We start from the raw sequence: 26,476 nt of genomic DNA, 5'->3' as shown, positions 1-26,476 counted from the left end.
GGAGGGGTGCCAGGGACCAGAGGGAGTAGGTGACAGCAAGGGTAGCCAGGGTGGAGGTGGGGAGAAGTGGTGCTCTCGAGGTGAGAAAGCGCCCTGGGGTGGTCTGGGACAGTGACCATCTGGCTACAGCCTTTGGTCAGTTTTGGGACCTTCATGGAACAAGGCAAGCCCAAGGTCTTGGGGGGCGAAAAATCACTACTGTCTGCCAGCCCCAGGCCCAGGAGCTCCCAGCTCAGCCCCTCTGGCCAAATGCCACCTGGACACCAGCCTGGTACCCTTTCCACTTAACTCACCCTTTCGCCAGGACCTGCCAACCAGGGAGAGGCCTCCCCAAGCTGTATCACCGCCATCTGGATGTAAGTCCCTAAGGAGGTCACGTGCATAGGCATCAGGCACCAGCGGACACTCTGCCCACCCTGGCGGTGAGCGGGAGGGCTCACACCAGCTTATGCCCCCCTCTCAGGCTGACTGTGTGCACCTCTGCCCATGTCCTCAGCCAGTAAAGTCACGTCTGTGTAGTTTGGGAGTAGTTACACCACAGAAATTGGCCAATGCCAATTCAGGATTTGGTTAAGCATCTGTTAAGCATGCCCTCATGTCATCTTTGAGCCCAGCCACCCATGGTGACTCCAAGACCTCCTCACCATCCAAACTGCCCACTTGTCTGAGAAAGATGCCCACCCTCCCAGCCTTCCTCCTGCCTCCCATATCCAGTGCCTGACTGCATCAGCCAGCCACCCTCACCATGTCCTGGGCTGGTACTTGGGACAGAGAGGGGACCAGCTGAGGCCCCCAGCCTTACTCCAGTGGTCAGCGCAGGCTTCCGGGAGGAGGGCAAAGGCAGAGAGGAGCAGGCAGCTGAGGAAACCACCTGGAGGCTGCATCTCATCCCCGCCTGCATTTTCTCCCATCACGCCGACTGCCTGCGGGGGCCTGTCCGCAACCTGCCCCGCTCAGCCAGCCAGCCATACCCCATCTCCAGGTCCAGCATTGGGCCTGGCACAGAGTAAGTGCTTGGCGAGCACGTTGGGGGTGTTGAGGGGTGACCAGCTCCCTAGCAGGGCTATTTGGAAACAGCCCAGGAATTCCTACACAGGACAGCTTCTCCTCTTGAGTAACCACAGTGAGGGGGGCTGGCGTGGTGATGGGGAGAGCCCCAATGCCTAATTCCACTCAGGTGACAGGCTTGGGGCCCCCCATTTACAGCAGCTCCAACGCCCCCTTTGCAGATGGGAACAACAAGGCTCTGCCTAGCCCTGCAGGCTTAGGGGCTGCACCAACTCCGCCTTTCTGGGCCTCAGTCTCCTCATCTGAGAAATGGGGTTAACGAACTTCTTGGGAGGACTGCAGGAACTCAGTGAAGCACGGCTCTGCACAGGGCTGCCAGGTGGCTTCTGTCTGTGCAAGGCCACAGGCACCCTGTGTTCAGTGACCTCCTCTGGTCTGCAGCCGAGGACACTGCTCTATCCTGGGAGCAGGGCCTCCAGGGTCCGCAGACTAGCTGGATGCCCAATACCCACCATCGTGTGCGGGGCACACCCCAGAACCCTTAGGCAGAGAGAGGGGGTGCAACACGTGCCTTTCTGCCTTGGCTGAGGGTGCCCGGGCACACACTGTGACCAGCTAGCCTGGACCTCACGCTGCCCTTGGAGCCGCTATCAGAGAGGGCCAGGGAAGCCTCCCTCATAAAGGGCTTCCCTCCGGGAACCGGCAGGGTGAAACTGCTCTGCCCACTTGGAGCTAAGCATGCCACCACCCCACCCCTGGGCCACCAGCTGCCCAGGGGCGTGTCAGAAGTCACCGGTTTAATCCCTGAGGCACGTGGATCAAGCCTGCTGACCTGATTCTACCGGGCTGTGCTTGGAGGGCTGAGGCGCCACCCGAGTCCCAACACTGGGATGGTCTGAGGCGGACTCCACCCGGCCTGAGGCCTGACGCTCTGCTTCCCCGTGACCTCCACTGACATCTACGACCTGCCCTGGAGGCACGGAAGGCTGTGGGGTTCCAGCTCCCCAAACTGTGCGGCTGAGGACACTGAGCCGTGAATGGGGGCAGAGCCAGATCCTGGGCGGGACCCTGGGCAGGATGAACTCAGGGTAGGAGGTCTCCCGCGCACCCAGAAACGGGAGCGGGTCACCCCCTTCCAGCCAGGGGTGTCCTGTGGCTCGCCTGGGGAAACAGCGAACTCCTGAGGCTCGGCCCCGGCACGTGGCAGCCTCCAGGCCCACGTTCCCGCCGGATCGGCCGCCAGGCGCAAGAGTCCCGGGACGCGCGGGCAGGGGGAAGGCGGTGGCCCTCCCGGCTGCGCGGCCCCGAAGCCGTGCCCGGAGCGGGCGGCGGGCTCGCGCGCGGACGGCCCCCCACGCGCCTCCACAAAGCGCCGCGCGCCCCCGCCCCGAGCGGGCGCGGAGGAGACTGACCTGGCGGTCCGGACGGCGCCGGCACGACGGGTAGAGGACTCGGGACGCGCGCGCCCTCGCGCACAGGCGCGGCCGCGGCTCCACCGGCTTAGGGCGCGCGCCGGACCCGCTGGGTCACGTGGGGGCACGGCCCAATGGGAGCGCTCCCCACGCCGCGGCCGCGCGCCCGCCGCCCCCGAGGCCGCCCCTGGGCTGGGAGGAGGCGGCTGCGGCCGCGCGGGTGGCCTCGGGGGCTGACCTTGTCTCTTGTGCCTGCCGGGCGCCTGGGCCAGGTCGGCCTGGGGCAGGCGGGCGTCGGAGGGGCAGTTTTGAAGCCCGAGTGAGGAGGCAGAGGGCGGGATGCGGACGAGGCCAGGGAGTTCACGAAACTTCTGGAGTTCTCAGTTTCCTCCTAAGTCGACTGGGGCTGGGTCCCGTGCCGCCAGGCGGGCTGGCTGAGGGGATGGGCTGGGGCGACAAGACAGCAGCCACCTGGCCCGGGTACTTGGGGTCAGACCGGCTTCGAGGCCCCCGGACCGCCGTGTTATCAGGACGGGTAGGGAGCCCACGGGACGCGTGGTGCTCAGAAGAGCAGGGAGGCGTGTGGACGGGGCCTGCCCGAGCTGCAACACCCCGTGCCTCCAGGCTGCGAGACCCGCCCAGGTGAGGGCGGCATCTCAGCCTCTAGCCCTTGGGGACCTTGAGGACGTCCTCTTATGGGTCAGCCCTTCCTAGGGAGGCTTGTGGCTCCAGTTAGTGGAAAAACCAGTGCTGGTTCACGCAGGAGGCCCCAGTACAGGGGGAAACAGAGGCAAGCTGGGGTCTCCCAGGGGGCCTCACCCACCCAGCCCTGTTCCATGCCAATCCCTGGACCCTTGGCCCAGTCAGATGTTCAACTGCTCCAGCCCTGTCTCCACTTCCCTGAAAGATGCTCTTCCACCCATCCACCCTCAGCAGCCAGAGGGACCCCGGGAAGATGCGAGTGAGAGCTGCCTTCCTCTGCAAAAGTCTCCAGGCACCACCTCACTGGTGAAGGCCAGAGACCCTAAACTGTCCCAAGACCACCTGACTGGGCTGCCTCCCTGCCACCTGGCTGCCAGCCTCTCTCAGAGAGCCTGCAAGCTATTCCTCCAACCCAAAGTTTCCTTCCCAGCTAAGGGCCTTTGCACCTGCTGTTCCTTCTGTCTGGAAGTTCACCCCAGACTGTCCCAGGGCCTCCGTCCTTCGCATTGCATGGTCCCCATCAGCTGCCGCCGCCTCTGAGAGCTCAGTCTCCACTGGCCATCGTGTCTCTCAGCCCACTGCACTCTCCACTCTGCCAGAAAGTCCCCCAATCAATGACAACACAGGTCATGGTCCACACCTCACCTGGTTTGTCCCCAGTGCCCAGCATCTGGCACAGAGCAGGTGCATGCAAATCCTGGACAGGTGGGCAAGCTGATGGTGTCCAGAGGCCCCTGGTCCTTAAGGGCAGGGGTGGGGATGGCTCAGAGGACATACCCTTGCAGACCCGGGTTCAAATCTGGGCTCATGAGCTCATTTAGTCCTCACACAGCCCATGTTGGGAGAGCTAGTGTTCTTCCTGTTTTGCTGATGAGACACAGAGAAGGTCAGCAACTCCCAAAGATTGCCCAGCAAGTTGGGAGTAAAGCTGGTGCAATTTCCACGTTTAGCCACTAAACAGGGTGTCCTGTACTTGGTGTGTTCAAGCAGAAATCCACACATGGGAAGGTCAAGGCAACATCCCTGGTGCTCCAGCTTTGAGGTCCTAGGAAAAAGGGAACCTCCCATTAAATGCTTCTATTGCCGGGAAGTTCAGCACCTGTAAAAGCAGCCCCTTGCCATTTCACTGTGGCTGCATTTTAATTCTTATTTTTTAAATGTTTAGCTTCAGGCCAGGCACAGTGACTCACACTATAATCCCAGCAATTTGGGAGGCTGAGGCGGGAGGATCACTTGAGCCTAGGAGTTCAAGACCAGCCTAGCTAACATAGTGGGACCCTATCTTTACAAAAAATAAAAAATTAGGCAGTCATGATGGCATGCTCCTATAGTCCAAGCTTGGAGGTTGAGGTGGGAAGATCACCTGAGCCTAAGAGATCAAGGCTAGAGTAAGCCCTGATCGCGCCACCGCACCCCAGCCTAAGTGAAAGAGCGAGAGCCTGTCTCAAAAAAAGATTAAAAAAAAAAAGCATTAATAAATAAATGTTTGGCTTCATCTAGCCTGAGCAGCACCAACACCCCCTGCCTGTTTCATGCTATTTTCCTCCTCTCCTGCCCAAAATCTCAGAGAGGTTTCTATCCCAGCCACCCAAATTTGCTGGGGTGAGTGGGCTCCCAAGAGGCTGGAGTCTCCTTCCTCCCCACGCTCTTACCATCATGCAGGGAGTCAGGAGCAAAGGAGGAGACTCCTCCATGCTGGATTCATTTCAGTTCTCAGACATTCACTGAGTGCTGACCACATGCCAGGGACTTACACCCACCCACCAAGTCCACACTGAGCCCTGCAGAGGAATCCCTGACACCCCCATTTTGCAGATTAGGAAGCAGAAGCTAAGTGAAAGCAGAATCAAGATTCAAACCCAGGCATGGTGAAGCCAGAGCTGTCCAACTGCTGTGAGTGGAACGGGCCGGGCATGAGTAGGCTTAGGGAGAATCTTGGGATTTCATAGCCGGAAGAGAGCTCAAAGTGATCGTGTTTTACAGATGAGAAAATGGGGCCTCAGAGATGATGGCTGAGCTGTGAAAAGGTGGGGTCAGAAGCCAGGCCCAGTCTCCTGAATTCCAGACTCCAGAATCTCCCCCAGGATTGAGGTATGTTCCACAGAAAGAATCCCAGCTCCACCTACCCCAGTCACTGGACCTGCCCAGCCCTGGAGGCATGGCCAGTAGGAGGCCCCCAGCAGGTGGGGGATTGTTGGAGAGGGGTGCCAACCATGCAGGACGATCTAGACAGTGGTGAGGCCCACTGGGGCTGGCAGGATTAGCAGATTAGCTCCAAGGAGGACAAAGACGAGGTCAGCGCTAAGTGGATTTCTGGAAAGCCTCCTCCAGCCCAGCAGGGCCCTACAGGAGGGGCCCAGGCTGGGGGACCTAGATCCAGCCACGGAGGGCATGGGTGGGCTAGTGGCACCAGCAGCAGCTCTTGAACCCCCATCACTGGGCTGCACACTTTCACCTCTCCTGGCCTGTTTCCCCGTCTATAAATGTCATAGTAGCAGCTCCAACCTCACACGGCTCTTGGGAAGACCCACAAGACGGTGGCTGTCAAGTGCTGCGTTGCTTCTGCCTGCGCAGAAGTAGATGTTTTTATGACTGTCCTTTTGAATCCTCCTCAAGCCCTGAGGGTCAAACAAAATAAAAAAGAGCTTGTTGTTTAGTGGTTAGTTAGGTAAACAGAAGCGGGGTGCAGGAGTATACATCTAGGAAGAGAGTAAGTGTGGGGAACGATGCTCTCTGGGCCACCTCACATCCCCTCTGTGCCCTGATTTCAGTGGCAGTGGCCCATTCTGAGCAAGCTTGGACCATCTTCCTCAGTGCCTGCCTTCCGTGTGTACCAAGCCCCGAGGGGCAGAGGAGGGCCAGCCCTCCCCAGTGTGGCAGGGCTCTGGCGGATACACCTGCCTCCCATCTGCAGAAGGACCTTCCTCAGGTGTCCGGCACACTTCCCAGGAGGTCCTGAAACCAGCTGAGACCTCAATAACACACCTGTGTTGGCTCCCTCGCCTGGTCATCACAAATAAACCACCTGCGCCAATGTCCCTATCTCAGGCTCTGCTATCGAGGGAACAAGCGTAAGCAGCCATGCCCCTGATGCAAAGAGGAAGCAGGGCTTGAGGGAGGCCAGGACTCAGGAGATGGGTGTGCAGGAGCTGTGAAAGTCATTTTCATTTCCCTCCTTCCCCTAGTTTCATGAATGCAACCATGCTACTGTGATGATGAAATTTTCATTTGTGTATTAGTTGTACCTGTGAAACCTGCTCTCTCTCTGCGTCTGTGGTTGGGAGTTCTGAGTGGCTGGGCTGGGCGGTTCTGGCTGGGGTCTCATGAGATGCAGTCAGATGGCCAGGGTTCCAGACATGCAAGGGCCCGACTGTGACTGGGGGATCCCCTTCGGAACCCTCTCACTGTCCCAGCTGGCCAGGCCATGCAGGTTATTAGCTGCTGCTTCAGAGTCTTCCTCAAGACGCCCGTCTGTAGGGATGCTTGGGTGTCCTCCCAGTGCTGGGGCTGCCCTCTCCCACATGGAGTGATCCAGAAGAGCAAGACACATGTGATCTGACCTCAGAAGCCACCCAGCGCCACCTCACTGTGTTCTGTGGGGCACCCAGGCCTGCCCTGACTTGGCGTGGGCAGGGTGGGGCGGCTTCCCGAGCCTGCAGCCGGTGCCACCTGCAAGGATGAGGGAAGGCCACTACAGGCTGAGCTCTGGCCCCTTGGGGGCTGGGGTGGAGGTAGGGCAGTGCCTGACCTGGACTTCTGAGACCACCAATGAGGTAGGGTGTGGGAGCTTGGTGGGACACTGAGCTGGGACCTTTGCAGCAGCGGGGCTACCCTAAGCCTGAATGCTGTAGCTGTGTCGCCCATTGACAGCTGAAAGCGCTCCTGGCTCCCACTGCCCCTGCATTTGGCAAACTTTCATTGAGCACCTGTGCCAAGCCTCACTGGGACCTGCAGTGGGAGCCCCCCCAGACAGTGCTGCAGCTACTGTAGTGGGGGCATCCAGGAGGCACGTCCCAGGCACTGCATCTGAGCAGGGAACTGCCGGCCAAGCGTTCTTCCTGGAGTAAAGGGGCTGGCGCTCAGCAGGCAGGAGGGGCGCCTTGGCGGATGGAGAATCAGGGAGTCAGCAGGGACCCTGTGGCCTGGTGCTGGGGTCCCAGGCAAGAGCTAGGGTGTCTCCTGGGGATGACGGGGCCTCCCTAGGGGTGACCGTAGCCAGATGTCCCACCACACACAGCCCTGCTGGCCTCAGCCCCATCTGGCACCTGCCATTGCACTTGTGACCCCCAGCTCCAGGAGGACCAAGGTCCGTAGATGCTCCCGCCAGTGAGGAGGCTGGGACACCCATGCTGCGGCATTGAGGATGCCGGGAGGGTCAGGGCAGGCGGGCTTGTGGGATGTGGGCCTCAGGCATGCCACACGGGCGCCCCCTCGTGGGGCCTGTGGGGCAGGGCCGCTGCACTGGGTACGAGCTGGGCACGGGTCACGGGCACCGCCCTCAGCCAGGTTGAATGCTCTGCTGTTGCTGTAGGGCGATGTTGAACATTTTTGAATGAGAGGCATGCATTTCCATTTTGCCCCAGGCCCCTGAAATTACGTATCAGGTCCTGCCTGCGGGTCCGCATCTGGCTTCCTCATCTGTTGGGATTCAGGGGAGACTCCAGTAAAAAGCATCCACATGCCAGCCCTGTAGCACCCCATTCAGGGCAAGAGGCAGAGCCGCAGCCAGGGTCTGCTCCTCACCCCACAATCCCGGTGAAGGAGGATGCGATCTGCAAGCACAGGGCCCTCCGCTCAGTCCTTTGAGGCTGAGCATGTTCACAGTTTAACTGAGGCTCCCGCACACATGGCATGGCCAAAGGAGACCTCTCGTGTGTCTGATGTGCCCCCATCCTGTGGCCCATCAAGGTGGGGTCCAGCTCTGTCCTCTCTGCACTGCAGGGTCCAGCAGAGCCGGCCTGGAGCGGCTGGTGGGGAGAGTAGAACCATGCTCCCTGTCCGCCCCAGGAGCAGGGCTTTGGGACACCACAGCTGGGTGTGGCCTCAAGAGTGGTGGAGGGATCGGGGACTCTCAGAGCAGGCCTGGCAGCTGGTGGGTGTCAGGGGGCTGGCCCAGCCACCACCCCCTACTTCCATCCATGGAGACTATGGCCCTGGGAGAGGCCTCCTCAGCACCCAGGGCTCCCGGGGGTCAGGACCCTCCCCCAGAGATCAGCCTGGGAGGGCCTGTCCTTTCACCCCCACAAATGCAGGGAGAGCCCGCTCCGTGAGTTGCCCACACCAGGTCCTGAGGCCCAGAGCAGAAGCCCTCCCCAGCTGCAGCCCAGACCACTGGCAAGTGGGGAGTGACAGGCCGGTCTGCAGGAAGACCCCCAGCTGGGCCTCAGCAAGCCCGCCCCTCAGTGTGACTTAGGAAAACCTGTATCTTCAGAGGGGCAGACCCCACGGGAGGTCTCCAGGGAGAGTGGGGAGTGGCCTTCCACCGGGGCCTGCCCAACTCACACACCCATACAGGTTCAGAATGCCGCTCTCCCCTGTACCCCTGGCCCACCAGGGGCCCAGGAGTGGGACTCCTGCCTCCTGTCCTGAAGCCCTCACGTGTACCTCTGGGCAAGGGTATTGACAGAGGGCTTCCATCCTGCCTCATTTTCTGGGGACCTCTTAGACCCTGGAGGGGCCCACAGGGCTCAGAGACCCCTGCCAAACCAGGAAAACAACACCGTTTCTGGCATTGAAGTTCTCAACCCTCTATCCAAGAACAATTTGGAGAATTTGTGATGAGGCTGTTTCTCCTGTTCTTTCCAGATTCAGTGAAGGGTCCCTGAGCTGAGGAGGAGAGAGGAGAGATGATGAGGAAGGCAAAGAGGGGACAGGAGGAGGAGAGCGAGGAACAGAAGGAAGAAGGGGAGGAGAGCGAGGAACAGAAGGAAGAAGGGGAGGAGAGCGAGGAACAGAAGGAAGAAGGGGAGGAGGGAGAAGGGAAAGAGAGGGAGGGAGGAGGAAGGGAAAGAGAGAGAGGGAGTGAGAAAGGAGGGAGGAGGTGAAAGGGAAGATGAGAAGGGGAGGAGGCAGAAGATATTCTGGGAAGGGACGAGAGACGGGCCTGGTGCCTGGGCCCCGTGCCTCCCGGTCCTCAGCAGATGAGGCCTGTTGGGGAGGCTGAGGAAGGGAGATTGGTGTCCCCACAGGGAGCAGAGCAGGGCTGAATCTAGGGATGCAACAATGCAGAGGGTCCAAATGTCCCTACCAGGCCCAGAAGAGGGCAGGGGCAGCTGGCCCCACCCAGGGACCCAGGCTCAGGCAGGCTGTGCACTGCCCAGCAGCAGGGAACGTGGGGCCAGGGCCTCCATGCCTGATGTGTGCTGAGCCTGCATGCCTGATGTGTGCTGAGCCTGCATGCCTGACATGTGCTGAGCCTGCATGCCTGACGAGTGCTGAGCCTGCATGCCTGACGTGTGCTGAGCCTCCATGCCTGACGTGTGCTGAGCCTGCATGCCTGACGTGTGCTGAGCCTCCATACCTGACGTGTGCTGAGCCTCCATGCCTGACGTGTGCTGAGCCTGCATGCCTGACGTGTGCTGAACCTCCATGCCTGACGTGTGCTGAGCCTGCATGCCTGACGTGTGCTGAGCCTCCATGCCTGACGTGTGCTGAGCCTGCATGCCTGACGTGTGCTGAGCCTGCATGCCTGACGTGTGCTGAGCCTCCATGCCTGACGTGTGCTGAGCCTGCATGCCTGACGTGTGCTGAGCCTCCATGCCTGACGTGTGCTGAGCCTGCATGCCTGACGTGTGCTGAGCCTGCATGCCTGACGTGTGCTGAGCCTCCATGCCTGACGTGTGCTGAGCCTGCATGCCTGACGTGTGCTGAGCCTGCATGCCTGATGTGTGCTGAGCCTGCATGCTGAGCCCCCCATGGGGAGCCTGGTGGGGGACAGAGGGCAGCCACAGAACAAGTGACCCTCCCTGGAGGTCGTGGGGCCCAAACACTGGATGCTGCCCAAGACACGGCAGGTCCAGGCTGAGGAACCTTGAGGTCCCGACCCTCTCACCATGGGACAGGGCCTGTAGGAGGCAGCCTCCAGGCCCCCCGAACCTGACAACCCTTCATCCTCCTGGTGTGTGGGTCTGTCTTCTCCACTGGCCTGGGATCCATCCGCAGTTGCCATCTCCCTCGTCCCCACCAGTGGGCACTCAGAGACAAGAGTTGAGTGAGGCTCCATGTGAGATGCACGGAACACAGGCACTGGTGGGGGCAGCACGGCTTGCTGGAGTCCCAGCTTCCTGGCTGCTCTGGAATCAAGGAAAGCTGTGGGTCTCATACCATGTCCTCAGGGCTGCTGACCGCCCTCCACAGGGGCGTTTTTCCCAGGAAAAATCCCTCATTCCCGGGAAGCTACCATTGCCAAAAATATGACCTGACAGGCACCCGTCTGACAGGTGCTCCTCAAGCACCCAGCCGCGGACACGTGCTGAACCTGTATGATGCGCTAAACAGGGGGTGCACACTGCAGCCCTCTCAGCACAGGGGCCATGCACCACCAGTTACCAGGAGAGTCCCTGTGGATGTCGGATTACAGCCTGCTGGGCTGGAGAAGTGGCCGCCCTCAGCAGGGCGCGTGCCTCCCCAATCATCCCAGTCCCCCTCTGTAATGACAGGGCCCCAGGGAGCTGCAGAGAAGGGGATTTCTTCTTGCAAACAAAACCCCACAGGGAACCCCAAGTTCTAGCTCTAGTTTATTCTTCTATCCAGCAAGCGTCAGTCAGACACTCCAGCCTGCCAGGACTGTGCCAGGACAAGGCGACACCAGACCCTGTCCTCCGGCCACATCAGGGAGGGGTTGGCGAACAAGGGAAGGAACAACAGGAAGGTGCCAGTGGAGAGACCAGGCGTGTGCGATGGCGGTGGCAGTCCTCCTTCCTGCAGATCACCCAAAGCCAAACAGCAAGGAAATGCAGGCGCGGGCAAGCAAAGCCAGGAGCCCCTGATGCCCACGCTGTTAGCCACCCATCCACCTGGGTGCGGAAGATGCTCTCGGGCTTCACACTGAGAGAGAGGCTGGAGGTGGGTGATGGCCCAGGTGAGTTCAGAACAGGCTGTGGGGCGGGGGCACTCCCACATCTCTAGCAGGGCTTAGAGAATAGGCAAAAGTGGATTCCAAACTCGGCGAGGCAGTGAGTATCCCCTCCATGGAGGGTAACCGAGCCTCTCTGGGGACTCCTGGGGTGGTAGACGGGAGAGGAGATTTCTCCCCGGAGGGGAGACCAGCCTGCTGGCCTGGGCTCGGCAGCAGCTGAAACTCCTTTTGGGGAATTTTCTTGGGAGCTGATTTATGAGGCACAGGACGAGCCCAGTGTGGTGCAGCCCCACCCTGCTTGTGTCCAAACACAGCCTGTTGCTGTGGGCACCCTCACCTCGCTCCTGGCCCAGGGAAGGGCGACTTGCCAGGGCACACAGAGCCTCCTACCAGGAGCCGGCCTGATCCCTAACCTCTGACCCTGGGAGCATTTGGGCGGTGCTGGCTGAGGAAGCAAAACTGCCAGTGTGGTGTCCATCACACTTTCTACATGTTTTAGCAGCAGGGTGTTTGTTTGTTCATTTAAGAGACAGGGTCTGGCTTTGTTGCCCAAGCTGGAGTGCAGCAGTGTGAGCATGGCTCACTGCAGCCTTAAACTCCCAGGCTCAAGCGCTCCTCCTGCCTCAGCCTCCAGAGTAGCTAGGACTGTGACATGTGCCTCCACAGCTGGCTTAGCAGCAGATTTCTTCTTGCAAACAAAACCTCACAAGGAGGAACTCCAAGTTAGAGAACTAGCTTATTCCTATACTAGCAAGCATCAGCCGAACACCTACATGTCAGGCCTGCACAAGACAAGGTGATATCAGGCCCCGTCCTCCGGCCACATCAGGGAGGGGTCAGTGAACAAGCCAAGGAGCGACAGGAAGATGCTGTGAGCACGGCCAGGAGCATGCAGGGGCAGCGGCTGCTTCCCCTCCCTGCAGAACACACCACCTAAGAGAGAAGCTGCTCATAACTGGAGATCAGCAGCATGCCCAGTTCACAGAGAGGGAAACAGAGGCACGGTGGGAGCAAGTAACTGCGGAGAGGGATCGGTTAAGGAAGGAATGCAATGGGATGAGGCCTAGGTATCTACCCAAAAGAATTAAAAGCCAGGACTCGGCCGGGCGCGGTGGCTCATGCCTGTAATCCCAGCACTTTGGGAGGCCGAGGAGGGTGGATCATGAGGTCAGGGGTTCGATACCAGCCTGACCAACATGGTGAAACCCCGTCTCTACTAAAAATACAAAAATTAGCTGGGCGTGGTGGTGGGCGCCTGTAATCCCAGCTACTCAGGACGCTGAGGCAGGAGAATTGCTTGAACCCGGGAGGCGGAGCTTGCAGTGAGCCAAGATCGCGCCACTGCACTCCAGCCTGGGCGACAGAGCGAGACTCTGTCTCAAAAAAAAAAAAAAAAAAAAGCCAGGACTCAAACAAAAACTTGTATGTGAACATGCGTAGCAGTGCTGTTCACAATGGCCAAAACCAGGAAACACTCAAATGTCAACCATCACTGGATGAACAGACAAAGAGAAGGTGGCACATCTCAGCAGTGGAATAGCATGCGGCCATGAAAAGGAAGGGCACTCTGATCCAGGCTGCAGTGTGAACGATTCTTGAGAAAATAAGACTGAGTGAAAGAAGCCAGACACGACAGACTGTATATCGCATGATTCCATTTATACAAAATGCCCAGAGTGGGCAAATCATAGAGATGAGCACAGATTGGTGGTTGCCGGGGCTCGGCGGGAGGAATGGGGGTTCCCATTTTGGGTGATGGAAATGTTTGGAAGCAGAGGCGATGGGGCTCCACCCTGTGAGTGAAGCCGGGTTGCATACTTTAACATGGTGAATTTTGTGTTATGTGCATTTTTTCCCGAATAAGAACAGGACGCCGCTGTGGAGGGGAGAGACCGCTCACAGGGACTGGATGGCCAGGAAGCCACTGCTGTGTGACAGGCCCCTTCCAGGCTTAGGGTCACACCCCCTCATATTGGACATGGCCACCACCACTGACTGTGGTCCTTGGAATGTGAGTAGAAGAGATTAATCTGATGGGCACTTCAGGGACAAAGCTTTCAGGAACTGGTGCTCTGTTCTTCCACTCTCCCCCACCACAGGGCGCCTGAGGCCTTGTGTTGAGACAGCACCGGCTGCAGGCAATGGCAGAGCCTCTGTCATTTGGGTCCCCAGGCCACCAAGGAGCAAGAGACCCATCCCCACCGCACCGACCAGCAATTGGTGGCGTGAGCGAGACCCACACCTCCGTCAATAAGGACACAGAAGAATCCGGGGTGTGTGTGGCTGCAGCAAACCCAGATTGTCCTGGCCACTCACCTGCCCTGAGGGGCCACCATTTGAGCTCGGCCCTCAATGAGGTGAGCAGTGACCGGCCTAAAGGAAGAGTGCTCCTGGCCAAGGGAGGAGCAGTGCCAAGGCCCCGCAGCAGATGTGTGCCTGGTGTGTTCAAGCATAGTCAGGAGCCGGCAGAGCCCGCAGTGGGAGGCACAGGCTGTGGGGTGAAGCACTATGCTTCCTCATCAAGGGATGGGAGCCCCTGATGGTTTTCAGCAGGGAGGGATGCGATCAGATGTGGGCTCTAGGAGGACACTCGGCCATGTGGACACTGGGTACTTTGAGAAGCAAGTGACAGAATCCCAGGCTTCCCAGTGAGGAAATTTAGGAACTCACATAACGGGAAGTGCAGAGGGACTGTGGGCTCCAGGACAGGGTGACCACACCCAGCTGTGCCTCTCTAAGATTTTCCCCACCGTGATTCTCAGGCAGGCTCCCCTCATGCTCACATGTCTATCAGGGGGCAGGAGAGAGCTCAGAACTCACAATAAGCCTCTGGTCACCTGTCATTGGCCCAAAGCTGGCTAGGCTAACCCACCCTAAACCAATCACTGGCCAGGAGGAAGGGTAGCCAATCTGTGATTGGTCAGCAGTGACAATATAAAACCCTCACAACCCAGCCATGCAGAAAAGGCTTTGGGAGCTCAGACCCTCAGAAAGCCCAGCTCCAGCACTGCTCAACCACTTGCCATAACTCCCCACTGCCTATAGGGCAGAGCACAAACTCCTGAGTATGGTATTCTAGGCTCTGTGTCTCTAGATGATTTCACCCTTGCAATGACCCTGAGAAGTTAATATGATTACTCCATTGAGAGATGAGGCAACCGAAGTATGGGGAAGTTAAGTAACGTGCCCAAAGTCACTCAGCCATCAGGTGGTGGTGGCAGGACTCACACCCAGGCAGTGGCCCAGAGCCTCCTCTGCCCACACCGCCAGCATCTGACCAGTCCCCTCCATGGACGGCCGTGGTATTTCAAGCCGCTGCCTGAGGTTTTCCCTGCGGGTCATGCCATTCACTCTGTGGCGGGCACGTTTGCTCCCTGGTCTTCACAGAAAACCAATTCGGGCGTCCCCCACTCAAAAAGCTTTCCTGGGCTCACTCCACTTAGCAGCCTGAGGCCTCAGTACTTCCCCTGGCCTGAGTGACCTCCAAGGCCTCGCCTGTGAGAACGAGGACGAGGCTGGGAACAGGGCGATCTGAGACACTGTGTGGAAAGGACACCCTGAAACCCCCGTGGTCCCTGCCCTGTCTCCAGCCTCCCTGCCGCACCTGGAGTTTCCGCTGATGGCCCTAGTATAAACACACCAAGGCGGGGGGAGAAGAAGTGTCAGCCCAGCCTTAAACAAACCTGCTCAGCCGGAGATGGGGAGCAGGCTCGCAGGCAGCATGGGCTCTGGCTGGAGGGATTTGGATGGGATTTAAGCAGGACTTGGTTTACAGAGGGAAAAAATAATTATCTACAAGGCCTCGGATAAAGTAAAGCCCATTTGTTCCTAAGTGAATGAAGGAACACGTGGAAACTGACGATGTCTTCCTGAGACTGGGCTCAGGCAGTTACTCAGTGGGAGCCCGACTGGAGGCTGGCCGTGGAAAACAAGCGGGCTGACCCCCGGTATCCACTCGAACCGGCATCTCAGTGTGTGCACAAGAGCCAAAGGCCAGCTCAGGCACAGCCACCCTGGCAGCACATCAGAATCATGGCAGAGTCCTTAAAATGCTGATGACCGGCCGGGCATGGTGGCTCACACCTGTAATCCCAGCACTTTGGGAGGCCGAGGCGGGCGGATCATGAGGTCAGGAGTTCGAGACCATCCTGGTAAACATGGTGAAACCCCATCTCTACTAAAAACACAAAAATTAGCCAGGCATAGTAGCGGGCACCTGTAATTCCAGCTACTCAGGAGGCTGAGGCAGGAGAATTGCTTGAACCCTGGAGGCAGAGGTTGCAGTGAGCCGAGATCACACCACTGCACTCCAGCCTGGGAGACAGAGTGAAACTCTGTCTCGGGAAAAAAAAAAAAAAAAAAAAAGAATGCTGATAACCAGCATTAAATGGATCTGCCCAGACCATTAAAGTCAGCCTCCCTGGGCCAGGCCCGGACATCTGTGTTTGATGGGAGCTCCCGGTGGTTCTGATGCACAGGCAGGCATGGGCACACACGGGCTCACTTGACCCCACACAGCCACGGACCAGACCCAAACCACAACTGTTGCCTCATTTACTCCTTACACTGCCCCAAACATTGCTGTCCTCACTATGCAGATGGGGAAACTGAGGCACAGGGAGGCTAAGTAACTGCTTCTGGTGGGAGGCGGTGGGGCCTGGGTTGAGATCCAAATTTGCCATCCCAAAATGTCCCCATCACCCCATTGATGAGTCATTTTTCTGTTGCCTCCTCCCTCAGATCAGGGTCCCCAGAGCAGATACTGTCCTCATCAGATCTGCAGTCCTCAGGGCTGCGTCCTCCCTCCTGACTTGCTCCACAGGCGCCTGTGGGGAAGGGGCTGTGTGCTGGCATGGGTGGGCCTGGGTCTGAGTCCGGACTCTGCCCCCTGCCAGCTAGGTGGTCCAGGGTCCGCATCTCATGCCTCTGAGCTGCAACCCCTGGGCCCTTGGGTAAGGGCTGGGTCCTGGCAGGCCTCGGGGTGGGGCGGGGGCTGGTTCCTGGGTCTGGGGCTCTGGGGGAGGCAGTTCTGGTGGGCAGGGAGGTGTTTCACCCCTTCCCTGCCACTGCCCAGGTGGAGGACATGACACATGAAGTATTCCCCTGGACGGTGGACAGTGCTGGGAGGCTTCCCTCACCCTGCCTGGCAGTCCCACCCAGATGGACCCAAATGCAGAGTGAGGAAGTGCGGAGCCCATGGCCCAGCTCCCAGCAGGAAGAACACTGAGCCAGGGGCAGGCTGGCCCTGAACACTCGTGGGACTTTGGCAACTCCCATGCCTCTGGGCTTGGGGTTCTTCTTGGGTAAATTAAGGAGTCTGGACCCAATCCAGTCGGGGCCATGCTGCCTGCTATGCTGGTCCAGTGGGCCGGTTGCCCAGGGGGCCGGGGAGGGAGTGTCCATCCAGGCTCCTGGGGAGCAAGAGCCTCATTGATTGGTGACGCCTGCCCGGGACCAGCCAGGGATGAGGCAGGCGTGCCCAGGGCTTCTCTCCTCCTGTCACCCTGCACCCACAACCTGGAAGGGAAGTTGGCATTAAGCTACACATTTCTGCCTCTACTGGTGTACAGGCCTGATGGTGATATGCAAGTGACTCAACAATTAGCAAAGGAGTTTCTGTATTAAAATTTTTTAATAAATTGATAATAAATACAAATCAGTGGAAAGAAGAAATTAACAGTCAACTGCTTTCTCCCGCCCAGAATGAATCCTTGCTAATGTCCTGTGAGGTTGCTTCCAGTCACTCCAGGCAGCCTTTTGCTGTTCTTTAAGGAAGAAAAGGATGTGTGTTTATAGAATGGCACGAGCTCACTGTAAAGATGTCAAACACGGCCAGGATGTACAAAGGTGAAGGATGAAAGCCACCGGGACGCTGCTGCCTGGAACTAACCCCACATAGTGGTGGCCGTCCCCCCGGCAGCCTTCTCTGCCAGGATCCCGGAGAAGGACAAATAGACACATGGTCGGTTGGACAAGTGAGGCAGATCTTCCACAACCCATTTCTTTTTGGATGTTGATGGGGCTCATCTGAGGCCCATCCCAGTCTCTCTGACAGAAATCTGCCCCTGGAGGAGGGTCTGGGGCATGGGGACAGAGAAGCCCTTCCCAACAGCTGACCTGGCTCTAACTCTCCAACTCTCAGTGTGGCTTTGGGGACTGCCTGCCACATCTGCACTGAACGGGGCCGGACCACACTGTGGTTCTAACCCACGTGGGTTTTCAGACCCTTCACAGTCCCGATGGACCCTCATGGCACACACATGGGCAATTGCACACACACAAAGTCTAGAGGTTCGTGAAGCCATTGGAGCTGCCAGGACCCCAGATCCAGAACTCTGAATCAAAGGATGTTGCCCCCCCACCCACCCCAGCTAAAGGGACGAAAGATTCTAAGAGCTTCCTCTTGGAGAATATTTTCAAATGACCTGATTGTCCACCTGCCCCACACACAGGTGCCTGGTAGAGACAGAGGCTGGACTGGTGGCCAGGACCCCAGGGTCTTTGCTAGGTCTGAGAGGGCCACACCCCCTTCCCCACCCACGACCATGCCCTGCCTGCCCACTCCCCAGACACCCACAGGCAGGACACAGCAACCACCTGCTTCTAGACACGGTCCCGCAGTAGCCCATCCCCAGCTGTCCTGCCCCTGTCCCCAGTGATAGGAGGCCCCACCCAGAACTGGCCCTCCACCGTGACTCCCGCTTGAGACCTGCTGCCCCTCCCACCACCCACCAGTGGGGTCTCTCCTCCCTCCCCTCCAGGAAGCCCTACCTGCTCCTCCACTGACCGCCAACCTTAATCCCACCTGCCACTCCAGGCAGGGCCTTCGGGGACGGGGCTCCCCCGGGTCTGGCTGGGGTCTGCAGAGTTTCTTACTTGCAGCCCTTGCACCCCATGGCCGGCCCTTGTGAGGAACAGCACAGGTGGCTCCGTGCCCTGCTGCGGGGCCGCTGTCACGAGGATACTGCCATCACCACCATCGTTATCATGACGGCCATTTGTCCCTTTGTGTTTATGGATCTGCTGCCTAGTTTCCTGCCAGGCTCAAGGCTCTCACGCCCCCACAGAGAAGGGCCTGAGTCTCAGGGTCAGGGAAGGCGCCCAGTGTGGGCACAAGGCTCATTTCCTGACAGCGGGGTGGGAGCGGGTGGAGTGGGGACTGGAGCCCAGCGTCCAGCTCATCAGAGGGAACACAGAGCCCAAAACCCGGACGCTCACCATGAACTTCTTCAAAAGCAGAGGCCCGAGCAGGGTGGGAACCGGGGAACTGGCCATCCAAAAGCACCCCCGGCCATGGGCAGCCACCCTGCAGCCTGAGAATGTGCCTGCCCTACCCAGCGTCCCTCACCTCTTCCCTGAGCTTTAGCCGCTCCCTGGAATGTGCCTGCCCTATCCAGGCTCCCTCACCTCTTCCCTGAGCTTCAGCCGCTCCCAGCCTCCCCCACCAGCTAAGCACCTTCCGGGCCTGCTCTCTGTCCTCCTGACACGCCTCATAAGCAGGAAGTGGCCTGGGGCCCTCCACAGGCAGGCCTGCTGGATCCCAGACCCCAGCAGCTCTACTGTGAGAAAAATGTGGGGAGAACCCGGGAGGGGACTTTGAGCACCTCCCCATTCCTCACTGGAAAGAGGACCGCCACCGCCACCCCCACCCGGGGACAGGGCGCAGAGGTCATGAGAAATGCCCTACGTAGGGCCACCTGGGGTCTATGAGAGGCCTTCTTAAGGGGGCCAGGGTAGATGGAGGGTAACCTGCATCGGGTTGAGTCCCCTGACTGCTGACTCCAGCCAGAGGATGCGCCCTGATCTCACTCACACACTGAGCCCTGATCCCGCTCATGCACTGAGCCCTGATCCCGCTCACACACTGAGCTCTGATCCCGCTCACGCACTGAGCCCTGATCCCGCTCACACACTGAGCCCTGATCCCAGTCACACACTGATCCCCGGCCGTGGTTACACACTGATCCTTGGTTCTAGTCACAGCCTGAGCCCTGATCCTGGTCACACAGTGACCCCTGACCCTGGTCACAGGCTGAGCCGACCCAGACCTCACACTTGACCCCCCATATGGCCCCACGAGTTGGTCAGGACAGAGAGTTCAATGCTCTTGACTCCAAGTGAGCCAGCTGAGGCTCTAAGCCATGAAGCCCTGGCCTTGGTCAGGTGCCACGCTGGGACCTGAGCCCGGGGCTTAGACTTTGAGCCTAGTTCTCGCTCCCACCTCCAAAGCACCAGAGGACCTGGCCTCAGCTGGTACCCTGGAGGAGCAGTGACAGAGTTGGAGGAGGTAGCCCCTCCTGGATCAGCACCCATGGGGTTGGAGGCAGAGAGGGTCTGTGCCCCAGACAGTGAACAACGGCCGGTAGGGGTCCAGAGCTAGGCGGAGCCAGGGCTGCCAATGGGGGCTGAGCCCCCCTGGGAGGCCTCCAGGAAGACCGCTCAGGACAGAACAGGCTGATTTTAGGGGGCAGCAGAGACAGGGAAGGTACTTCCTTAGTGAGAGACTCCACAGCTCTTGGGACAACCTCAAACTGGGCACCATCAGCAAGGGCTGGAATTCTGATCCCAAGAAGTACTCGTCCCAGCCCCCACGGCAGGTCCCAGCCACCCGCTCGCTGGTCCCTTCTCCAAGCCTCAGGTTTCTCATCTGTAAAATGCAGGAGACAATCAGATTCACGGTGGCTTGTAGAAACTTTTGAGGCTGTGTGCATTTCAGGATCTGGTTCAGATTTTAGAAAGACAGTGAGATGCACCTAGCGGATGTCACATACACCCCATGGGATCTGGGAAGCACCTCCACCACACACTGATACTTCTGCCGCGAGCCTTATTGATATACCCATGGGGAGGGATAAATGGATTCTGAATACCCTCGGGTTGGGTCTAGTCAGTTTACGTGGCTGAGTGAGCTTGTGTCAAACCTACCTAAATGCTTCCCTATCTCAGAGAAGTTTGGATTTCGGGGTTCTGGGCTGGGGCTTCAGCAGAGGCACGTGAGATCTGGTCTGCAGCCCCCACCAGGGCCCCGCCTACCCTGTTGGGACCGCCCGTTGGCGGGTGCCATCCACTCCCCTTTGCTCGGTTCCCAGAGCCCTCCCCCGCCTGCTAACCGGGAGACTTGGCACCAGCCTTCGGGAAAGTAACCTACCCCGCCAACAACAGCTTTCCTCCTCCCATTCCCGCGCACTCCTCCAGGGCGGCAGGCAGTCGGCAGAGGCAGCAGGCCTCTATAAATAGTGGCCCTGACTCCTCCACCACCTCGCTGGGGTTGTACCCCCACTGCCCAGATGGACAGACCCAGGTCGGGAAGGAGGCAGGCTGGGACTTGCCCAGGGCTCCCCTGGGAGGTAGGGGTCAGCCCTGGTGAGTAGGGGAGGAACCCACTGCAGGAGGGTCTCCGCACAGAGAAATGTGAGGCTCACAGCCATGGGGGCCAGTCCGAGGCCCTGGGCTCACCTGAATGGTTCAAATCCTGGCTCCACCTCCCAGTAGCTGGTTGGTTCCTCAGAGCTTGGTTTCCTTGCTTATGACAGTGGAGGTAACATCAGCAGTCCATCCCACTGCCACCATCCCCCAAGACCACTGCATCCCTTTCACTCACTAAGAGATGGTCTCCTGGCCCCTAGGAGGAGAGGGCAGGGTGAGCAGGTCCAGCTCTTAGGAGCCTCAAAACCCAGCCAGAATGAGATGAAGCTGCTGCAGGAAGGACTAAGGTTAGAAATGGGAAAGAACTTCCTGTTCGTAAGAGCAGTGTGTGCCCCCCCAGAAGGCTCTGTGGGAAAGTTTATACAGGCAGAAAAGGGGCCTAAGTGCCTGCAATGGGGCCATGGCAGCCTGGAGCCCTGCCCTTCCCACCCATTTTTAAAATGAGTAGGCATTTGCATTTATTGAGCTTCTACTATATACCTTCCCACATGCTCAGCAACAGAAAGGAGGAAGAAACAAGCGAAGCGTTGGCCCTGTCTCAGAGGAGTCAAACATTTGGCTGGAGACAAACTTGGCCCAGGAAAATCCCAGCAAATGATCCAGGCCCAGACTGCCCTCAGAATTCAGGGCTAAGACAAACCAGTCAGGGCAGGCTTCCTGGAAGAGGTGGCCTTGTGACTAGAGGCTGGTTTGGATCTGTGGGAAAGGCCTTCTAGGTGGAGAGAACAGTGGAGCAGCGTTGTGCAGGTGGGAAGGCTCTCAGGCTTCTGCAGAGATGGCGAGGAGAGACCTTGGGGTCGCATTCTCCGTCCTGAGCTTGTGGCCAGTGCCTGGGAGGGCTTGTCCCAGAAACCCTGACCCCAAGCAACTTCTTAAAAGTTGCTCTCAGAGCAAGAGAGTTCAGAGCCTGGGTCTCCACGTCCCGCTCCTTAGAGGTCACCAGTTTCCCTGCCCACCAGTGCCAGATGTCCAGCCAGTAGCTTTTAGCCTGTGCTGGCCTAGGCCATTTTGGCCATGCACAGTGACCAAAGCTCATTGCTATGAGGGAAGGTGGAGGGGTCGGGCAGAGAACAGCAGCTGCCACTGCAGCGTCCCCACACGGACACTGCCCCTGGACATCCATGCTCCCCGCTCTTGGGCCAGGGAGGAAGCCAAGGTCAGGAGGACCCGGGTACCCAGGGCCACTCCTCTGAGGCCTGCCGAGCAGACAGACACAGACAGACACAGACAGACACGGCTATTCCTGTCCCAAGGGGCCACTGGGGGCTGGGAAGTGCTGAAATAGAAAGCAGGTCCCGAGCCCTGCTGGGGACGTGGCCTGTTCTTGATCTGGGTGGACTGGGCCAACTCTAGAGGGAGTTGCAGCTCAGCCTAGCCCGGCCAGTTTGTGGCGGCTGGCCTGGGTCACCCCGGCAGGCGCCTGGGCCCCCCCGGCAGGCGCCTGGGCCCAGGAGGGATCTTAGACCCCACACTCTTTCCCCTGGGGTTCCCGGGCTGTGGGGTCCTTGTCACAGTTCCCCAGGGGATGGGTTCCTGGAGCTTCCAGAGAGAAAGCTCTGGCAATTTGGGGGCTGAGAGACTCCAGACCTGGTCCCAGCTCCACCCTCCTAGCTGTGTGACCTCGGGCAAGTGACTTTGCCTCTCTGAGCCTCCCTTTCCTCTTCTGAAGATGGAAACAGGATGCTCCATTATAAGATTATTTGGGGAATTAATAGACCTGAAGTGCTTGCCCTGCGCCTGGCACACCAGAAGCGCTCAGTGAGTGGCAGCTGTTACAGGCTTGTCTCAGTGAGCACCGCATGTTGAGTGACTGACCTGCTAGACCAGTGGTTTCAACCCGTGGATCACATCCCAGCGGGGCTCCACATAGCGATGCCTCATACTCGGCCCTGTTTTGTGTTCCAGTGCCTGGGATAAGAGGTGCCAAGCAGGGCCCGCATGGCCACCACCCCCGGCCACCAAGCCCACTGGACCTGTGCTTGCTCTGGCACCTGTGCTGATCCCACTAGAGCCCCTCCCTGGGCCAAGTGTCAGAGGAGGCTGTGGAGGGAGGGAGCAGGTCCAGGCCCCTGAGAGGGCCCCGGGGCTTCCTCTCTCCCTCTCCCTGGGGAGTCTATTGCCCCAGCAGCCCCAACGTGGGTCAGACCGTAGAGGCTCGGCCGCCTCCTCAAACCCCAAGTGGAAGGTCCCGGGGTGGTGGAAGCCCAGTGGCCTGGCCTCTGAGCTCCCAGGTTCCCACCTAACTCTTCAGGGGCCCAGCTGTGTGAGCCCGAGGGAGGGAAGGGACTTAGTCCCTTTGCTCTCTCTGAGGACCCTCACCAGGAAGTGGGTGGGATGAGAAGTGCTAGTCCAGGCGCAGGCCAGGTGGAACGGGACACACGGGAAGCCCCCCACGGTGGCAATCCTCTTCCTGCCGTCTCTGCCCTGGAGGAACCCACCACTCACCCAGCACCTCCTGGGCTGGCCCTGGGTGGGCCTGGAGACCCAGATGATGAGAAGTGCACCCCCTCCCAGCCGTAATCTGGCCAGCCACAAGGAGGTGAGTGCGTGAAGGGGCACCTCTGCCCAGGTGGCAGGAAAGCTGGCATGGAGCTGAGCTGCCTCGGAGCTTCGATAGCTGAACCCCCTCTCCGGGCCTTGGTCTCCTCATGTATAAAAGGTGGGGCCAACTTGGTGAGTTCCAAGGTCCTCTGGTCCCAGTGTTCCCCCTGAGGCCCTGCTGCCCCATTCTGTAAGCTAAGACTCAGCTAGCCCCACCCACACTCCACACTCAGACCTCACCCCAGGCTCCTGGACACATGGCAAGGCCAGGCAGAGCCAGTGTGAATCCTGGGAGAGCCTGCGAGGCTGGTGACCAGACCTCCTCCACCAGCAATCCCTCCCGGATTGGGTCTTAGGAGCCTGGGCCTTTCCCTCTGCTTTCTCACCAATAAGCCCAGCACCACCGTGCCCCGCCATTCCCCGCAGGGACCCTCCCTGGGCTCCATGAGGCTCAAGGCTGCAGCTTCTTCCATGTGGGCCCCCTCAGCAGCACCAGCCCACACTGGGTGTCACCACCTTGTGCCAGCTGTGGCCAGGGCCACAGCCCTGCCAGACCCCGTGATGGGGCAGTGTTCTGTGGGTGCCCCTTCCCACAGTCCGTGAGACTGGGTTTAACAGAAGGGTACTCGGGGGCTGCTAGCCAGGCATGGTTCCAGCCAGGGTCTGCATGCCCCATTTGCTGTGTGACTTTGGACAGGCCTCCCTCCCTTTCTGGGCCTCAATTTCCCTGCGCGTAAGAGCAGACGGTGAGACGAGATGTCCTGGGGGAAACCTTGAGTGTTGAGCAGGCATAAGGGGGTGTCTTGGGGCACCGAGGGGGCCAGCCCAGAGGGCAGCAGTCCCAGCAGCCACCCTAGGATGACTCCCTAGAGCCCCAGAGCCGAGCGCTAACTGTGCACCGCTAACTGTGCACCGGGCACAGCACCAGGTACCCTGGACGTCCCCAGTTGTGGCTGAGTTCCAGGCATTCAGCCAAGACTGGCCTGGATGACCCCGGACTCTGGGTACCTCCCTACCCACCTCTCAAAGGCTCTGCCCTGCGGGGACTCATAGCCTGCCCTGGTTCCTCCAACCTCCACCCCTGGAGCCACGACACGCTCTGCTACCGTGGGGTCCGCGTCTTCCCCTCAGATGGAGGCCGCAGACTGGGCCCATGCTGCCCCCTCACTGCTGTGGGCCTTGGGGCTGGTTCTGCCCCTGTACCCCCAGCCCAGTTTCCTTCGTTCCCACTGTGGGGCTGAGCCTCCCTATGGAGCTGCGATGTGGCCAGCAGGACTCAGCGCTTCCTGAGAGGAGGGACGCCCCTTCCCAGCCATGAGCACAGGCCACAGGGCCAAGGCTGAGGATCAGAGCAGACAAGGGAGGCGCCAGGCTGGGCTTGAACCCAGGGCTGCACAAGGGGCCCCCATGTTCCCTGGACACGCAGGCTCACCTCTCCCTGGGGCAGAGAAAGGCTCCTGCCCACCCCAGCTCTCTGGCAGGTGCCTGCCCACTACCCAGCAAGTCCAGAGTGCAGGAAAGGGCCTGTGGGCACTGGACCCCCCAGGAAGAAGCCTGCAGGTCTCCCGATCACCCCTCATCTGGAAGCTCTGCACTCCCCCTCTGCCCCTGCTCCATAGCTCTGGCCTCTAGGGTAGGTGGGAGTCCTGCAGAGCTGGCTGGCATCACCCCACCTTCGCAGGTCCCCTCAGGCGGGCCTCACCCCTGGACACATGGCAGGAAACTGCTGCCAGGGGCCCGAGGCAGTTTACATCATCAAGTGGCACCAAGACGAGGGTCCCTCAGGAGGACAGACGAGGTCTGCAGTGTCAGGCAACAGCAGGGGTGGCAGAGCCCCCCTGTCACCACCGTCTGCTGTTCCCCGTTATCCTGTACCCTCTCCACCCTGTGGACTGCTCAGTGGCCCGTTGTTGGCTTCATCCCTCAGGATGGGGACCCTGCAGCGCCAGCACTGCCCATGATGGGCGGGGCTTGTCAGTCCTGATTGCAGCGTTACGGGATTCCCAACTGCAGCTGCCACAGCGAGAGGGCTTTGGCGTCACAGGCCCATCCTCCTGGAAGCACAGGCTCTCGGACCCTCTCCAGGGTCACCGGAGCTGCAGGGTCGGGCCTTGGAGTCAAGGCCAAGGGTGGAAGACAGGAGCCATGGGTCCACCTGGCTCCCATGGGGGTTCACAAGGGGCCACTTCTGCCTTCTGCCCAGGGTGGCCTGGTAGCCCTGCTGGTGGCTCATGTGGAGATATCATCGTGGCGCTTCCCTGCACCCCGTCCCTTGGGGAAGGAGGAATGGCAGGCTGCTGATGCCTCACCGCTGGTGGGGCCTCCAAGGATGCTTCCATGTGCTTGAGAGGGCTCTCCACCAGGCCCAGTTCCCTACAATGTCTGCCCAAGGGGCCCTTCCCACCCTGCAAAGTGTGTCAGAGCCCAGGTGAGCAGTAAGTAGGCTGGAGCCCAGAATGAGCGGTCCTGCCCTGCGAAGGGCCAGTCAGACACACCTGAAGGAGTCCTGACCTTAGGCACAGCCACTCTCTAACCTCTGACCCCAGTCACAGACAGCCTGGCCTGACCTGCCAGCCTGGTAAAGATGACAAGGAGGAAATTGTCCCTGTGCCCTGTCTTCTCTGAGGGTTGTGGAGTGTTGGCCCTGAGCTCGGGACCCCCACCCCTGGTGTCCCCCCAAGAGGATCCCTGGGTCCTGCTGAGAAGAGTCTCCCTGGGGGAGGAGTCAGGGAGGCTGGCCTGGGCTGTGACCCCTCCCCAGGAAGTTCCCCATTGTTTGCTGGGGGACCGTCTCTGAGATTTCTTTGAGAACAAGCCTGAGTGTGCAAGGCTGGAGCCCCAGGCCCTCAGAGGTGGGCATGAGGCCTGGCATCGGTGTGGTGACTCAGCCACCCTCGCCTGCTCAGGAAATCTGAGCCTCCTCTGGCTCCAGCCCTGCCCAATCTGGGCTGCCTCCAGGCCACCCCCACACAAAAATGACATTGCATCCACCCCCACCTTCCACAAGCCCAGTGAACCCCTGCCTACCAGGAGCCAGTGCTGGTCCAGAGAAGCGCAAGAGGCTGATGGCCAGAGACTCCTGTGCCTCTCTGGGCCTCGGTTTCCCCAGCTAAAACAGACACAACAATGTTCTAAAGGAGATAATTGCAGCCTACGGGCTCAGCCCTGCAGCTACAGGGAGGCTGCTCCAGAGTGAAGAAACCATCCTCTCCCAGAACTTTCAATGGCTCCCCGTTGCAGCACTCTGGTACCCATAGAGGCTGCTGAGACTCAGTGTGGAAGTCCCCTGCCTACTCCCAGCTTTGCTCCC

At 59.5% G+C, this 26,476-nt stretch overlaps 1 protein-coding gene and 1 long non-coding RNA gene across 4 annotated transcripts in view; one reads left to right on the top strand and one right to left on the bottom strand.

The window, feature by feature from the left end:
- PTP4A3 (protein tyrosine phosphatase 4A3) overlaps positions 1 to 2,517 on the bottom strand; it is a 45,699-nt gene extending 43,182 nt beyond the window's left edge. For all 3 annotated transcript variants that reach the window (XM_054498255.2, XM_054498262.2, XM_054498257.2), the window contains exon 1: positions 2,421 to 2,517. The gene's annotated coding sequence lies outside the window, so the exon portion shown is untranslated. The remainder of the gene's footprint in view (positions 1 to 2,420) is intronic.
- Positions 2,518 to 2,603: 86 nt separating this feature from the next.
- LOC129042362 (uncharacterized) lies at positions 2,604 to 12,579 on the top strand. The gene is made up of 3 exons (XR_008504112.2): positions 2,604 to 3,062; positions 5,106 to 5,213; positions 10,875 to 12,579. It is a non-coding gene; the product is annotated as an uncharacterized LOC129042362 (long non-coding RNA).
- The last annotated feature ends 13,897 nt before the right edge of the window (positions 12,580 to 26,476 follow it).

The sequence above is a fragment of the Pongo pygmaeus genome, chromosome 7 (genome assembly GCF_028885625.2).
Source record: "Pongo pygmaeus isolate AG05252 chromosome 7, NHGRI_mPonPyg2-v2.0_pri, whole genome shotgun sequence".
Taxonomy (NCBI): Eukaryota; Metazoa; Chordata; class Mammalia; order Primates; family Hominidae; genus Pongo; species Pongo pygmaeus.
This window is presented reverse-complemented; position numbering and strand designations above follow the sequence as displayed.